Source organism: Physeter macrocephalus, chromosome 20 (genome assembly GCF_002837175.3).
Source record: "Physeter macrocephalus isolate SW-GA chromosome 20, ASM283717v5, whole genome shotgun sequence".
Taxonomy (NCBI): Eukaryota; Metazoa; Chordata; class Mammalia; order Artiodactyla; family Physeteridae; genus Physeter; species Physeter macrocephalus.
The window spans coordinates 76,135,063-76,150,617 of record NC_041233.1 but is presented as its reverse complement, the minus strand read 5'-3'; positions in this window follow the sequence as shown (position 1 = coordinate 76,150,617).

Sequence of the window (15,555 nt, the reverse complement as noted above, 5' to 3'; positions counted from 1 at the left end):
GTGAGGTAATACCTCATTGTAGTTTTGATTTGCATTTCTCTAATAATTAGTGATGTTGAGCAGCTTTTCATGTGCTTCTTGGCCATCCGTATGTCTTCTTTGGAGAAGTGTCTATTTAGGTCTTCTACCCATTTTTGGATCGGGTTGTTTGTTTTTTTGATATTGAGCTGCACGAGCTGCTTGTATATTTTGGAGATCAATCCTTTGTCAGTTGCTTCGTTTGCAAATATTTTCTCCCATTCTGAGGGTTGTCTTTTGGTCTTGTTTATGGTTTCCTTTGCTGTGTAAAAGCTTTTAAGTTTCATTAGGTCCCATCTGTTTATTTTTGTTTTTATTTCCAGTTTGCTAGGAGGTGGGTCAAAAAGGGTCTTGCTGTGATTTATGTCGTAGAGTGTTCTGCCTATGTTTTCCAGAGGTTAATTTCTCTGTGAGGGGTAAGGTTGGCAACAATGCTTTGGGGCTTGGGTCCTCCATTCTAGGACCACCTTTCCCTAACAATGTCATCGTGCTTTGCAGGAGGCAGGTACTTCCTTTGTGTGCCAAAGACAGACCTCTGCCAGATTGCTGAAAATAAGCGGCAGATCAGAATACAATTCCACTACGTGAGCCGCACCTCCTGGCTGGAGCAACCGGGCTTGGAGATGCATCTCTCAAGTCAAAACCTGGCAGCGTTGCCTGGCGGCACCGACTGCCCTCTGGTAGCCAGTTCATGCAAAGACGCCAACTTCCCACCTCTTGGGCGCTATGCAGTTTGGCAGAAAATTCCTAAGGAGCATTTGAAAAATAAACACGTGTTCTTTTTCACCTTCTGGGCTTCTTAACTTAACGTCTAACAAAGAAATATATGTCATCCCCACTCCTGATACTGACTTGTATTCAGCAAAATAAGAAAATTTTCTCATGAAAATGAACTCTACAGACAGAAAAGTGGTTTTGTCATTAAACCAGAGAGACAAGGAAGGCCTTAAAAGAACAGAGAAACTTCAACCCGACGTGCACGGCTGCTGTTTGGTCCATTTCTTGGGTAGCAAGAGTCGTTGAGGTGTCTAAAGGAAATGCCCGTCAGGGCAGCCTAACCTATAGGGTTGAGAGAACCAGACTGCCTGGGTTCAGATCCCTGCTCCCCCTCTTACTAGCTGTGTGACTGTAGGCAAATTATTTAAACTCTCCAGTTTCCTCATCTGTAAAATGGGAATGATAATAGAATTCATCTTGTAGAATTGTTCTGAGGATTAAATGAGTCTCTCTATATATATTATATATATTTTTTGAATAACGCCTGACACATGCTACATAAGTGCTTGAGATTGTTATTAGTACTTTAGGGTGCAAGAGCTCAGGCCGATCCAACCACTTGCAATATAGAGAAGGAATGCGGCAAGTATTGGTCACTTTTAGCCACCAGCATCTGAAACCTTTCCTGTTGGGGATTAGTCCTTTCTGCACTGTGGAAATAGGAGGGGGAGATAGCCCCCTCCCTAGCCTTGCACAGATGGGCCATGGCCACGTGACCCCATCCAAGACAGGAACAAAGGGGAAGGGACACACAGAGGCAAGGATGCTCAGCAGCAGTGGCAGAGCCAGAGTCCTTCAACCAGGCGGGCAGGTAGTCACGGGGGAAGGGCACTGATGTGGCACCTCCAGCCAACCAGGGCTGGGGGTGACTCTGCTTGGTCCTGGGTTGCCTGCCCCCCTGTGTTTTGTTTCATCCAGCTCTCTGCCTTCCTCTGAATTCTGTGAGCCGTTCAGCAGCTCCGCTGAGAGTCTGTTCTGTCGCTTCTACCTAAGAATCCTGACCGGTATAAGGACACTGGAGCCCAGAGAGGGCAAGGGACTTACTCAAAGTCACACAGCGCCAGGTCCACCTGCTTAGGTTGCTGGCCTTGGTCCTCCCCCTGGGGGGAAGGTGAGCTGGTGTGCCCTTCCCAGCTCTGCCACACCCAAGATCAAGGGCACAGAGCCACAGCATGTATGATGGAGTAGCAACAAATTCTCAACTTCTGTGGGACACAAGAAAACCACAAACCAATACATTTAAGGCACCAAGTTTCTTCAGGGGCTACAAACTCCCCCTCAGCTACGGATCCCTTCAGCCAACATCACAATATCAGCGATTTAAGGCTCAAGGGCTCCTCCCAGTGGCTGTCTTGCTGGCAGCAGGGCCCTGGAGGCCTTGACCGCTGACTTCCTGAACTGAGGCAGGGGCCCTAATAAGGGGTGTGACTGTACCTTGACCTCTGACTCCCGTGCAGGGACAGGTAAGGCGGGAGCCCTGGGGCAGAGGAGGCCGGGCCCAGACACAACACAATCGGGTCCGACAGCGAACGTTGCCCGGGACAGCATCCTCCCTGGGACGCCCCCTGGAGGGTTCTGTCCCCAGGCCCCCCTGCATGGCCGTACCTGTTACTCTGCGGATCCCAGAGGTCCCCATGTTCTGAGTCCGGTGACAGGCGAGGCTCATCTCCACGTTACAGGCTCCAAAAGTTGTCCAGAGTCTGCTGAAAGGTAAGACACGTGTGCACCAAGATGTGGGTGTGTCCACGCATGAGCACACGCACACACACACACGCACGTGCTCACACCCACATGGTCCCACACGCGCGCACACGCACACACCTACTCCAACAACAAATAGTTTTGTCAATACAGATCATTAACTGAGGGGTCACTGATTTTTGTTTTTTACTTCTTTCTGCTGCGGGAGAGAGCAGAATAGAAAACACAATTCGTTTAAGGCCCCTGAGCCTCAGTTTCCCCCTCGGCCTCCACCATCAGGGAGCTGTGCTGAATGCCTGGCGCAGAGGACGGTGGCAGCTGGCGGGCCGTTCTGTCCTCTGAGGTGAGACGAGGTGGGGACCAGGGCCTAAGGGACCAGGCCGGGGAGCACAGCCCCACGTGGAACTCCGCAAACCCGCACACCCCTCAGTGCTCACGAGGGGCCGGCTCCTGAGGGCACCGTGACCAGTAAGACGCCGGCCTCCACCCCAAGGAGCTTACAGCTCTGCACGAAAGACAGATCCGCAGACAGTTACGGGTCAGTATGTGTCCTGACAGGAGAAGGAGAAGGTCAAGGGGGCAGAGAGGAAGGAGATCCTAAGCCGGGGTGGGACGAGAGAGTAAAAGAAAAATAAGCCTAAGAGCAGGGGGTGAAGATGAGTGAGAGACAGACAGACAGAAACAGAGAGATCTGTATATAGTGTGTGTGTGCGTTGGGCGAGGGGGCTGGGTACCGAGGGGCTGGACACTCCAGGGCGAGAGACCCAGAGAGGACTAAAGACAGCAGAGGGTCTGGGAAACTTTGGGACGTGTGAGCTCGTTGGAGGATGAAGGTCAAGGAGGAGGGGTGGCCGAGGCGAGGCTGGGGGGTCAGGAAGGTAGAGCTGTCATCGACGAGGCCGCTGACAAGTGACGGTGGCTCTGACCAGGAGCAGCCGTGGGGAGAGGAGCGCAGGGGTGGGCGGAAAGCCGCGTGGGCATGGAGCTGGTAGGACTGGGGGCGGCTTGCGGGAGGGCTTAGAAGAAGGAGGGGGGTCAAGGCCAACTCGGGTTTCTGAATCGGGTGACTTGGTAGCTGGAGGTGGCATCTAAGGGAACGCAGGAAGGGGAGCCCTATTTCAGGGGTATTAGGGGAAACCTGAAAAGGTAAATCTTTGGACGTGAAATTGAGATGCCCGTGGACAAGGTGGGGGAAGGCAGATGGACACGTCTGGAGCTGAGGGAAGAAGAGGCAGAGAGGGGCGTGATGAAGGGGGACCCAGGCCAAGGAAGGATTTCGTATTAGAGGAGAGAGGCCGGACCGACCATGTCTTCAATGGGAAAAGGCCACCGCGAAGGAAAAGGAGTCAGGTGAAGTCGAGAGGGTTTGGCCAGAGGGTCAGCTTCCAGAGGAGCAGGGGGCATCCTGAGCCCTTCCAAGGAGACCCCTTCCCACTCTTCCAGGAGGGAAAGAAGGAACCAGCCAGGGAAAGTGTCCACATCCCCGTTTGTACGTGCAGTGGCCAAGACAATGGGCACATAGTCAGAAAGGTCTTGGAAGAGCCATGGTCCCTTAAGCCAAGGGGTGGGCATGAGGCCATGTTGGGCCAATGGGACTCTCTCCCAGCCTTCTAGATCTGGGCACAGAGATGCAAGAATGAACATTTTTTGGATGCTGGGAGCTTATTCATTCCAGTGGTCAAACCTCAGCAAATCTCTTGAGTAGGCCTCATTGCCTGTGGCAGAGATGCAGCCGAGACGACTGGTGCTCTGCAGCGTCCCTGCCCCTGTGTCTTCCTGGGAACATGCTCAGACTACACTTCACAGGCTCCCGTGCACTTAGGTCTGGCTAGTGGGATGTGAATGGGTGTGATGTGCGCCATTTCCGACACAGCCCGGTACAGACCTCGCCTTCGTGGTGCTCACCCTGTATCATCAATGGTTCCGTTCATTCAATGGTTGAATGGAGATGATTCCAAGGACTCAGGCCAAGGAGGAGCCACAAAATGGAAGGAACCTGGGTCCCTGAATGACTGGGTAGAGCAAAGAGCGCCCCCCCACCACCACCAACACCACTACCACCACCACTAAAACCCACTTGACTAGGCTGTGACACACTGAACTGTGTTAAACCACTGAAATGTCGGGTTGCTATTGCAACCGTTACTCTACCTTGATTAATACTGGTGGTGCCCATTTCTGAGCCTCCAACCTTTCCATAGATTCCTCCCAATAATATTCTTTTATACTCAAGGTCTTCTACCCATGGCCATATTCTGTTGTTAACAATCAGAGAAACCTGGTGATAGGAGCTGGAAGCGGCCACAGAGACCCTCTCCGAAAACTCAGGTCTAGAGAGGAAAAGTAAATAGACCTAAATCACACAGATGTAAATGGTAGATCCGAGCTGGAACCCAGACCTCCTGACTCCCCATTCAGCCCCCTTTCCACGCTCCTGGGATATATCTTACCCAGAGCATAAGTCTGGATTCCTGTGATGGCAGTGAAATGCACAGTCACCTCCAGACATCAATTTCGCCCAGAGGCCCCTGCGCCTTCACTGGGGGCTCAGAACAAGGATCAGTGGGGGTCTGGGTGCTTGGCTGTAAATCACAGCGAAGAGAGCAAAGCAGACCTGTTTTCTAGCAGTAAATTCAGCTCCAGCTAGCAGCAAGTGGTTCTCCTTCTTTCATGATTCTACCTTGTAGATCAGTGTTTAAGCGAGAGAGAGACAGAGAGAGCATTCCTTGCCTCATTTATTTTCCCCTCAATATAGTGAAAAACAAACATTAAATTTTGAAATAATTTTAGATTCAGAGAAGTGTTGCAAAGATAGCACAGAGAGGTCCCATATCCCCTTCACCCAGCTTTCCTTGACATTAACATCTCGCACCAGAAAAACGGAGAAATGAAAATTGGTACTATTAACTATAAACCTCTTTTGAAGTTCCCCAATTTTCCCACTAATGTCCTTTTTCTGTTCCAGGATCCAGCCCAGGATATGATGGTCAATCTGTTACAGCTTCTCATTTTTTCTTGTTTTCCACAACCCTGATAGTTTTGAAGAGTGCTGATCAAGCCCTTGTAAAATGCCCTTCACTTTAGGTTTGTCTGATATTTTCTCACAACGAGAGTGTGGCTATAGATTTGGGAGAAGAATATGCAAAGGTGAGGCGGTGCCCTTCTCTCTGCATGAGCCCGAGCTGTACATGATAGCAGCATGATGTATTATTAGTGAGGTTCACTTTGATCGCTTGATCGGGAGGCGCCTGCCAGTCTCCACCGCTACATGGTCACTACGTCCCCTTTCCATACTCTATTTGTCATAATCGAGCCATAGGTTCCCACACTCCAGGGGAGAGGAATTCTCCCTTAACACTTTATGAAACGTGATCTGTGACTTCAGTGGCCTGATGACTCCCGCTTAGCCCATAATCAAAGACCTGTGGGGATGCAGAGCTAATGCGAAGGCCCATCACGCCAGCTGGCTCTCTCTTCCATACAGACGTCCAGCTGCCCACTGACTGCTGGGAGGTTTGTACCCCTCCGTCCTGCAGGGTTCTGAGCGATGAAGCCCCCACACAAGGAATAATAGCCAGATGGGAAAGAAAGCGCTGCTTTAAGCGTCACTGGGAGAATGTCATATACCCAGAACCGCCAATGCAAGCTTTGGTAAAAGTCTCCCTTGGAAAGAAAAACTTTGGCTTGAGGGCAACTCCTATTTTGGAGATCTAGATTCTCAGGTGTGCATAGGTGACAGTAGAAGGAGGGTGAGGAGGAGGAGGAGAAATCGTGTCTGGGAGCAGAATCCCGGCACTAGGTTCTATCAGCCCACTACCCATCCAGCCACAGATGGACAGAGAGCCAGGCCCGCTTCTAGAACGGTGGTTCTCAACATTGGCTGCACGTTAGAACCTCCTGGGGAATGGTAAAAAATACCCCTTCCCCAGGCTCTGCCCCTAAAAGACTGCAATCTACTTTGTCTGAATGGGGCCAGGAATCCAATATTTTTGAAAGGCTCCGCAGGTGATTGTCCTGTTGCACCGAGGTTGTAAACCGCTGCTTTAAAACCTCGCTTCTCAAAGTGCGGTCCTCTGCCATCGCCTGGGACACGGTCCTGCGCTCCGGCCCAGAGCAGCCCAGGTAGGATCTGCACCTTCAGGAGGACCTGGGGCAGTTTGAGGCACTCAGGGAGGGTGTGCTTTGCTCACGGGAGCAGGGGGCCCGCTGTTCCCAAATGGAGGAAACTCACCAGGATACTTGGGAAGCTCGGGAATTTGCCCACCAGGAAATGTTGCAGTTTCCCACCCAACAGGAGGGGGCAGGTGCGCGCGGGGGCTCAGAGGAGCTGTGGGCGCCCCTTCCACATTTCTGCCTCGCTGGGAGAGGAAGCAGGGGTGGAGTTCTCAAGCTTCCCTTGGACGGGGCAGAAACATTAAGGCATAGAGAAGCCTTCCTGCTGCCCAGTGCCGCCTCCTTTATTCTGGCGGCTGTGCCCTTTCAGCGGACCTTTCATCACTGGCCCTGAGCCTCCGTTTCCTTCTCTGTAAAGTGGAGAGAGTGACTACCTGGTGGATAGGTCGTGGATGAGATTGCGCAGGTAGTGATGACCTTGTGACCGCCTGGTGAGGGCCGCGCCAGGGCTGGCTCGGGTCACTTTGCCACCTTCTCGGCTTAACGAATCGATTCCTCACGCCTCCTGAACAATACTTCTACTCGGATCTCCTCTCGGATTAAGTTTTAGCCTCACCTTCGAGGCTTCCAACTCTGCCAAGACAGTACAGCCCACATCTAGGCAGCAGGCAGAAGCCACTGCCTGGGAGGTTCATACACTGTTCATTTCACCAAGTTCTCTACCTTTGATACATGTGGTGGAGAACCTCCTGCAAGATACATAGGAACGAATGCTTGAATGCCTGCTGTACCAAGCCCTTCATACCTGCTATTTCATTTCATCTTCCCCAGAACTCTATGAAGTGTGTATTGTCATCAGAGAGGAAAAGTAACCTGCCCAGGCTCACACAGCCATGAAGCCCATCTGCTAAGCTGTGATTGGATTGCAGCCTGGTCCCATCTGTCTCCAAACCCTGCTCCTTTCACTCTCCTTGCTGGTTTCCTTCTCCTTTTCCTCCTTCCCTCATTCTGTGTTTTTGCTGAAACAAACCTGTATTAATTTTTACTGAAAATGAAAAATAATGTAATAGGAAGACACAATTCCATAAAGAACTGTAAATTGATGCAACTGCCAGAAAATAAATACATTTAATGATCTATGAAGCCACACTCAACAATAATCTCAATGTTTCTTGTCATCTGTGGGTAAAATACATGTGTCTGCATAGACATGACAGCTTAGCAATGCCAGGGACTCGGGCCCAAGGTTTATCTGTGGTCCTCAGGACCCAGGAAGCTAACACCCAGGGCCTGGGGAAGCAAGTCCTCAGTGGCAGATGTTCCGGGCTGGCAGAACAGCCCCCCATATCACCAAATGCGCAGGTCCTGCTGGGTTGGGCTACAGAACAGGTCCACGTTTCCTTTAATGCTCAAACAGCTGCCACTGCTTGAGCCCACCTCACAGTGAGCCTGATCCTTTCTCAGGGGTCTCCTCTGCCCCACCCCAGAAGCTGGCCCACGTGTCATCACGGAAGACACCTGTCAGGGGAGCGGGGCTTGGCCAGGCAGCCCCTGACTCCAGACCTCTCTGCAGTCCCGGGAGAGCTGCGCTGGCTTGATCTCAGGAGGACAGCCATCATCCTGGCAGTCACGGATGGCTGCGGCACACCCCCACAGCCCCACAGAATGGGCACGGTGTCCCGCTCGCCGATGGGCCAGGTCTCCCCCAGGTCTGGGTGGTTCCTGGCGGCACAAGGGGGGCCTCCTCTTTCCTCAGAGCCCTGCTCAGCCAGGGGACCTTGTGGCACAACCGTAGGGCCTGGAGATTTCTCCTCAGGCAGTGTATTCGATTCCCAGGGCTGCCATACCAAACGCAGTGGTTTGAAACCATGGAAATGTACTTTCTCATGGTTCTAAAGGCTAGAAATCCAAAATCAAGGTGTTAGGTCAGGGCTGTGCTCTCTCTGGGGACCCTGGGGGGGATTCTTCCTTGCCTCTGTCCCAGCTTCTGGTGGCTTCTGGCAAGTCTTGGCTTGTAAATGCATCACTCCCATCTCTGCCTCCATCTTCTCTGGGCGTGTGTGTGCGTGTGTGTGTGTCTCTATTATAGGGACACCGGCCACTGGACTTAGGCCCCTCCTACACCAGGATGAAGTCATGTTAACGTGATTCCATCTGCAAAGACCTTATTTCCAAATAAGGTCACATTCACAGGTACCAGGGTCAGGACTTAAACAGATCTTTTAGGGGGGACACAATCCAGCCTACCACATGCTGTTCTGTCCCCAAAGACCCCGGAGTCCAGTGGGGGGGATCCAGCACCAGCTGCTCCCTGGACCCAGAGGCAGCCCCCTCTCCTGATGGTCTGGACCTGTCCACCCTCTCTGTTCCCTCTCGTCACTCTGTCACACTTTCTGGCCTCCTGGCCTCCCTCAGAGCCTCCTGAGGTCAGCGGGTCTCTAAGACGAGGGGGCTCAGCGAGGGAGGGTACGGCGTCCAGCCCTTCTGTGGTCACACCACACTCTCCCTGGGGACCTTCCCAGCCCTCAGAGCACGTGCATATCCAGAACCCCATCTCACCGCGACATAGGGATCAGTGACTCCATTGCACAGATGGGGAAACTGAGGCTCAGAGAGGGCAAACAACTTGCCACATGTCACACAGCTAATGAATGGCACAGCCGGTGCCTGAACCCAGGTTTTCAGATGCCAAGTCCAGGATTACTGTTGACTGGCTGCCTCTGTGACATCACATGGAGGATCGCCTCCGTGTTGGGGCCCGGCATAAGGCAGAGGAGCCTTCTGACCAGGGCAGGACTGATTGGCATTGATGCCGGAGACAGCGAGGTGGCCACTTCTCCTGCTGGCCCCCACCCTCCAGCCCTCCATGCCCCATGGAAGACACACGGATTAGAAGTCATGAGAATGATCTCTTTAGGAACCCCCTCCCGATGGCCTGGCACCCTGCCTTTCATCTGATTATGGCAGTCTTTTCTCCATTTTTTAGCATCTGCTCTTCAGAATGTTCCATACCCTGAAAAGAAAATGAAGTGGGGTGTAAATCAGGAGCACATTGCCCGGGACTTGCCTTCTCGGTGTCTCTTTGCTGGGCTGCCTGATACGTTTGCTGCTACTGATCTAGTAGTTATTTTAACGGTTGCTTGCTTTTAAGGCCTGTTGATATATTGGTGGCTTTTTTATGTGTGGTGGGTCATTTGTGTGACTGATTCCGCAGCTCTTGCCACCCCCTGGGAACAGACCCAGCAGCTGGGCTCGCAGGATGCAAATAATTGCCGGGCAGCACCTGCGAGAAGGGCCATGATTACCCCCTCCCGTCCTCAGCCCATTGGATGTGAGGGTGCAGAAATGAAACGGGGGGAAATTGACAGAATTCAGGTGGCAGTCTGTGACGTTAAAACCCTTTCTCACTCGGTAAAGGGTAAATGACGTGGATGCAGGGAAACAGCAGCCTATGGCCAAATGAGCCTCCAAGAAATGGTCTTGTCCTGCCTGTTGGGAGTTTTAGCAGCCGTGAGAATCCCTGGGCAGACGTTGCCAGAGGACTGTGAAATAAAGGGAGAAAGAGAGTCATTGTTCCACTTCCAGAACACAAATCGATCAAACAGCTCTGCAACGCGGGCTTCTTCCTCCTCTCACACCACTGGGGCTGCTCCACGGCTGCTGTGTGTTGCTGGCAAGTGACAGGCACTGTCACAGTGGATTTGCCCAAATGCCCAACTTTCTGGGGTGTTTTCCCAGAGGTGTGGTCTTGGGGATGCGTCTGTTTGCTTCAGAGAATATTCTTTTGCACCGTGTTTGAACAATTCCACACGTGGAGAAGGTGGCTCTATTCCCGGTTCTAACACAGTCCTTTCCACTTTTATTTTTCTACTTTTTCCTCATTCTTCCCCCTTCCTCCTTTTCTTAAAAAAAAATACGTTATTTAAGACACTGAAAGCTTGGAAAACAACACAAGTAATTATAAACTTACCACCCAGCTTAAGAAATAAAACACTGCATATGCATGAAGACCACCCGTGTCCCCCACTCCAGCCGCCTCCCAACCTGTCACCCTGCAGGTGGCCTCTTCCAACCTGAAGCAGGTGCTGTGTAATCCCATGCAGTTTTGTACCCTAAGCGACATGTAGCGTGGTTTTCCATGTTTTGTTTTACATAAACGACGTCATTTATATATTATGAATGATATGCCTGCTTTCACAACCCGGTTTTTGCTTTCAGTGTTGTTCCTGGGGTGTATCTGGGTTGATAACGTATAGTGCTGGTTCAATTATTCTAACTTCTGTAAATATTCCATTGTATGAAATGTTCACGATTTATCCATTCTTGTGGATGAACTTGGGGGGGGGGCGCGCGCGCCCGTGTGCGGACACGTGTGTGTGCGTGTGCGTGCGTGCGTGTGTGTGTGTTAGGACAAACCATGGCTGTGCGCTTGTTTCTTCATCCTCCTCCCCGGGATGGCGGCCAAAGCACGCTCTTGCGCCCCGCCCAGCCGTCCTGGGCAGCATCTCAGAGGGAAATAGCGCCCCCTGCCGCCTGTGGGCTGGAGCTCGGCACTCCGCTGCCCCCTCCCTTTCAGAGAGGCCCTCAAGGGCTGCTTCCAGGAGAGAGACTTCCTGCCCCTCACCTCCCACGGGGCGCGGAGGATGCGCTTGGCCTGGCCTCCGCCCCGGGTTCTGCCCCTGGCTGGGCCAGCACGCAGACCCCTCCATCCCACAGGCAGCTGGCCAGGCTCTGGACGGGCAAGAGACTCTACCTCTCTCTCAAGTCCCCTTCCCTCAACAGGGATGAGACGACAGGTGCTGCGGGAGGGGGCGGAGGAAGCAGCTATGGTCACTGGGAGGGCTCAGGGCGCACAAGACACAGGCAGAGCTGGCCAGCAGAAAAGGACATCCCATAGGACGTTAAAAAGTGACACTGAGATTGACAGGTCCACGCGACTATACGTAAAATGGATAACCAACGAGGACCTACTGTACAGCACAGGGAACTCTGCTCACTATTCTGTGACGACCTAAAGGGGAAAAGAATTTGCAAAAGAATAGATACAGGTGAACGTATAACTGCATCACTCTGCGTTACACCTGAAACGAACACAACATTGTTAATCAACTAGGCCCCGATATAAAATAGAAATTTTTTTAAAAGTGACCCTGAGAATGTTTCAAACGCCAAGCTTTTAAAATATCAACCTTTACCCAAGAGAATGGGTAAATTGTGAAAATTTCATATAATGGACTATTACACAGCAATAAAAACGATTGAATCGGAACCATGCAGATCAACTCAGCTAAATGCGATAAGTGAGGTTGACTGGGAAAAGCTAGCGGTGGAGGAACGCACGCAGTAATCGACGCCAAACGTGAAACCTCAGCAGGGGGGGCTTCAGCTTGCGAAGCCAAGCAGTCAGGTGACACGGCTCAGGACATGATTCCCCACCCAAATGGCTGCAGTGCGGACTCTTGGAGCTCGTCCTTGGAGAGCTGAGCACCATGCTTAGGACACGGTACCCACCCAATTCTTGCGGCTGTTTTATGATCACTTATACCATACCTGATCTATGGATTAGCTTTCATGGAAGATTTACTTTGAATGAAAAAGTTCTCCTGCAGAAACAAAACATTTGAAAACTCCTGACTTGTCTATCTCAAGGACAGGAGAAGACACAGAAACCAGAGGGGTACCATGACTCAGCCAGCCGTCACCCGCCCATCCGCGGATGCTGGGGCCTTCAGCGGATCGCATCACTTCTGGGACCTGGGTTTCCTGTGGACTGGACAGTCTCGTGGTCCCTCCAGGGCCGGTGTCCCTTGCAGTGTTCCTCCTCTTCGGAGACCACAGAACAAGGCAGGATGGATAGATGGGAGGGGGGCATGAGGGAGCCAGAGACACGGAACTTGGGAAAGAACAGACTCAACCAGGACACCAAGACCCTGTGAGAAAAGGCCAGCCTGCCTCGGGCTCAGTGCCATGTGAACAAACCCCGAACCCCGGGCCCCGTGGCAGACGGGGGTCAGCGTGCAGGGAGATGCCGCACATCTGAGGAACCCGCGGCATCAAAGGCCACGCAGAGCCCCCTCTTCTTGCTGTTCTGCGTCTGACGAGGCCCAGGTCTCTGGGCACAGAGGAGCAATACCTGGACCTGCTGAAATGGACTGACTAGTGTGATGCTTCTAGAAAAACCAAAGCAAGTCCTCCTGGCTGGGGCAGTACCAGCCCAGGGAGGTAAAGACTCTGACCCAGAGTCTCACAGCCCAGGGGGTCGGGGGGCATCTGGGATGGAATCGTGTGGCTAGAAAGACCTTACAGCATCCCTAGCATAGAAGTCCAAGACCCTCCCCAGAGGAGGGCTGGTTTCTGATTTCTCAGAAGTCCGTGGCCACCAAAGACCAGAGGCAGCCTTGCCCACCAATACTTGGGCCCTTGAGGAGCCCTGGGGGAGTGGGATCCAGCACATTCCCCTGCCCAATGGGGATGCCAAGGAGGGCATGGTGGGGTATCCCTCCATCACCCTGGGCAGCTTCATGGTCTCCAGAGCTGAGTCAGCAGGTGCTGGTCCAGTTGGGGGGTGAAGGTTCAGACCAGTGTCATCTATTTTGGCAAAAATCCTTTCCTCAACTGTTTAATTATTCAACAAAGAATTCTATACCACTGTTCTAGGTCCTGGAGTAGAGCAGTAAACAAAACAGACCCAGATCTCTGTTTTCATGAAGCTTACAAATAACAAGAAGAAGTAAAACATGTCATCTCAGGTGGTGGTAAGAGCTAGGGTAAAAAAATGAGGCAGAAAAGGGATGAGAAGCACAGTGCAGAGGGACGAGGTGATATTAGATGGAGAGAACAGGCCTCATGGAGAAGGTGGCATTTGAGCAAAGGTGTAAAGGAAGGAGGGAACCATACAAATGTGTGGGGAAAGAGCCTTCCAGGCAGAGGGCACAGCAAGTGCAAAGGCCCTGAGGCGGGAGTGTGCCTGGCCTACTTGAGGAATGTCAAGGAGGCCAGCCTGGCTGGTACAGTGTGAATGAGTGTGAGAGCTGCAAGAGAAGAACTGTGATGGTCATAGTCTGGAGGTCACATGGGGCCTTGTGGGCCATTGAGTACTTCAGCTCTTCTGTACCAAACGGAGTCATCGAGAGGATTTGAGCAGATAATTATGAACATGAAAATCCCAAATTATGGGTAGACACAAGAGTTTTATTTTCTTTTCTTGCTAATTTGAGTCAATCACATCCAACCAGTGTGGTGTAGTGTTGTATAAAGCTGTGTTAGTCAGGTTTCTCCAGCGAAACAAAACCAATAGGATGTGTGTGTGTGTGTGTGTGTGTGTGTGTGTGTAAAAGAGATTTATTTTAAGGAATTGGCTCACACAATTATGGAGGGTAAGTCTCAAGATCTGCAGGGTGAGTTGGGGCAGCTTGGAAACCCACCAGAGCCGATGGTGTGGTTCTAGTCTGAATGCGGCAGGCTTAAGACCAGAAGGAACCTGTATTCCAGTTCTTCCCTTGCAGGAAGGCAAGAAGAGTTCCCTCCTACTTCAGGCCTTCAACTGATTGAACGAGGCCCACTCACATGCGGCGGGGCAATCTGCTTTAGTCATTCTGTCAATTCAAACGTTCACCTCATCCAGGAACACCCTCACAGACACACCCAGAATAACTTCTGGCCAAAAATCTGGGTCCCGTGTGGTCCAGTCAAGTAGACACACAAGTCCAACCACCACAGGGGTTGAAAAAAGAGTAAAAATCCCAACTATGTGGGATTTTTCTAACCATGTGACCCTGGGACCTTAGGTAATCACTTTAGCCTCAGTTACTTCATCTGCAAAATGGAAACAGAGCTGGCTTCATAGGCATTTAACCTTGGTGGTCGTGCTTAGAAGGGTTCTCTTTGGCTTAATTCTCCGGTATCATCACCTTGCAATTCTTAGTCTTTTAACACAAGACCCTCATCTTCATTTTGCTCCACGCTGCACAGATCACGCAGCTGGTCCTCAATGGGGGTGATCTCAACTTCTCTGCAAGGTTCTTGTGAGGATCAAATGAGACGACACAGGTAAAACGCTCAGCACCTGGCCTAACACACAGTACGTGCTTCCTACATGTCCACTGTCAATGTCGTTACTGACCAGCGTGGGCAAGCCCCACTTGGGGGCGACCCGAGGGCCATGGAGATAATAGTTCACAGCGCCTGCCCTGGAGGAGTTTACAGTCCAAGTGGAAAGAGTGTGAGATGCCGAAACGGCGGCACTGAGGCGTGTCCATCAGTATAAAGGCAGCCCCGAGGGAGGACCCCTCCTAGTTCTTCCTTCTTGTTGCAAGTTAGGGGTGTTGGAAGGGTCCTGGGACAAAGGTATGATGATGAGGAAGAGGCCAGGGGGAGGTCCCTGGAGCTGGAGGAAAGGCCTTGCAGGGAGACAGCGGGGGGAGGGCGTGAAGACTGAGCCCTAGCGCTGGGGTCCTGATGAGGGGCTGTGAGGAACCAGGCCCTCCGAGGCCACACCCCGTAGGATCACTCCCCGCTGGCCTGGGACCTGGGAGACCAAGGTCCAGCTAGCTGGCTGTGTCCCCCCCCCCACAGCGGGTCCCATGGTCTCTGTGAGCCCCGGGTCTTCACCAAGTAAATAGAGAAACGAAACTGGTGAGGATAAATGTTAAATCGCACACGAAATGAAATCTGGTAGGGGGTAAATGCTATTGTACAGTCCAGGGGAGTAGGAAGGGGCTTCTAGAATGACTGGAGATGCAAGGCGCCTTGGCCTTAAAGGGCTCACCCAGTCGCCACCAGGCACTGTTCTAACCTGCTCCCTGGCAGAAAGGCCCAACCTAGCTCTCCGGCCTCCGGACCCCACCGCACCTCCACCACCGCATCCCCGCATCCCCGCATCTTTTCTCCACAAAGAACTCAGAAGGACCCTTTTAAATGCCAGATGGGATCATGCCACTTCCCTCT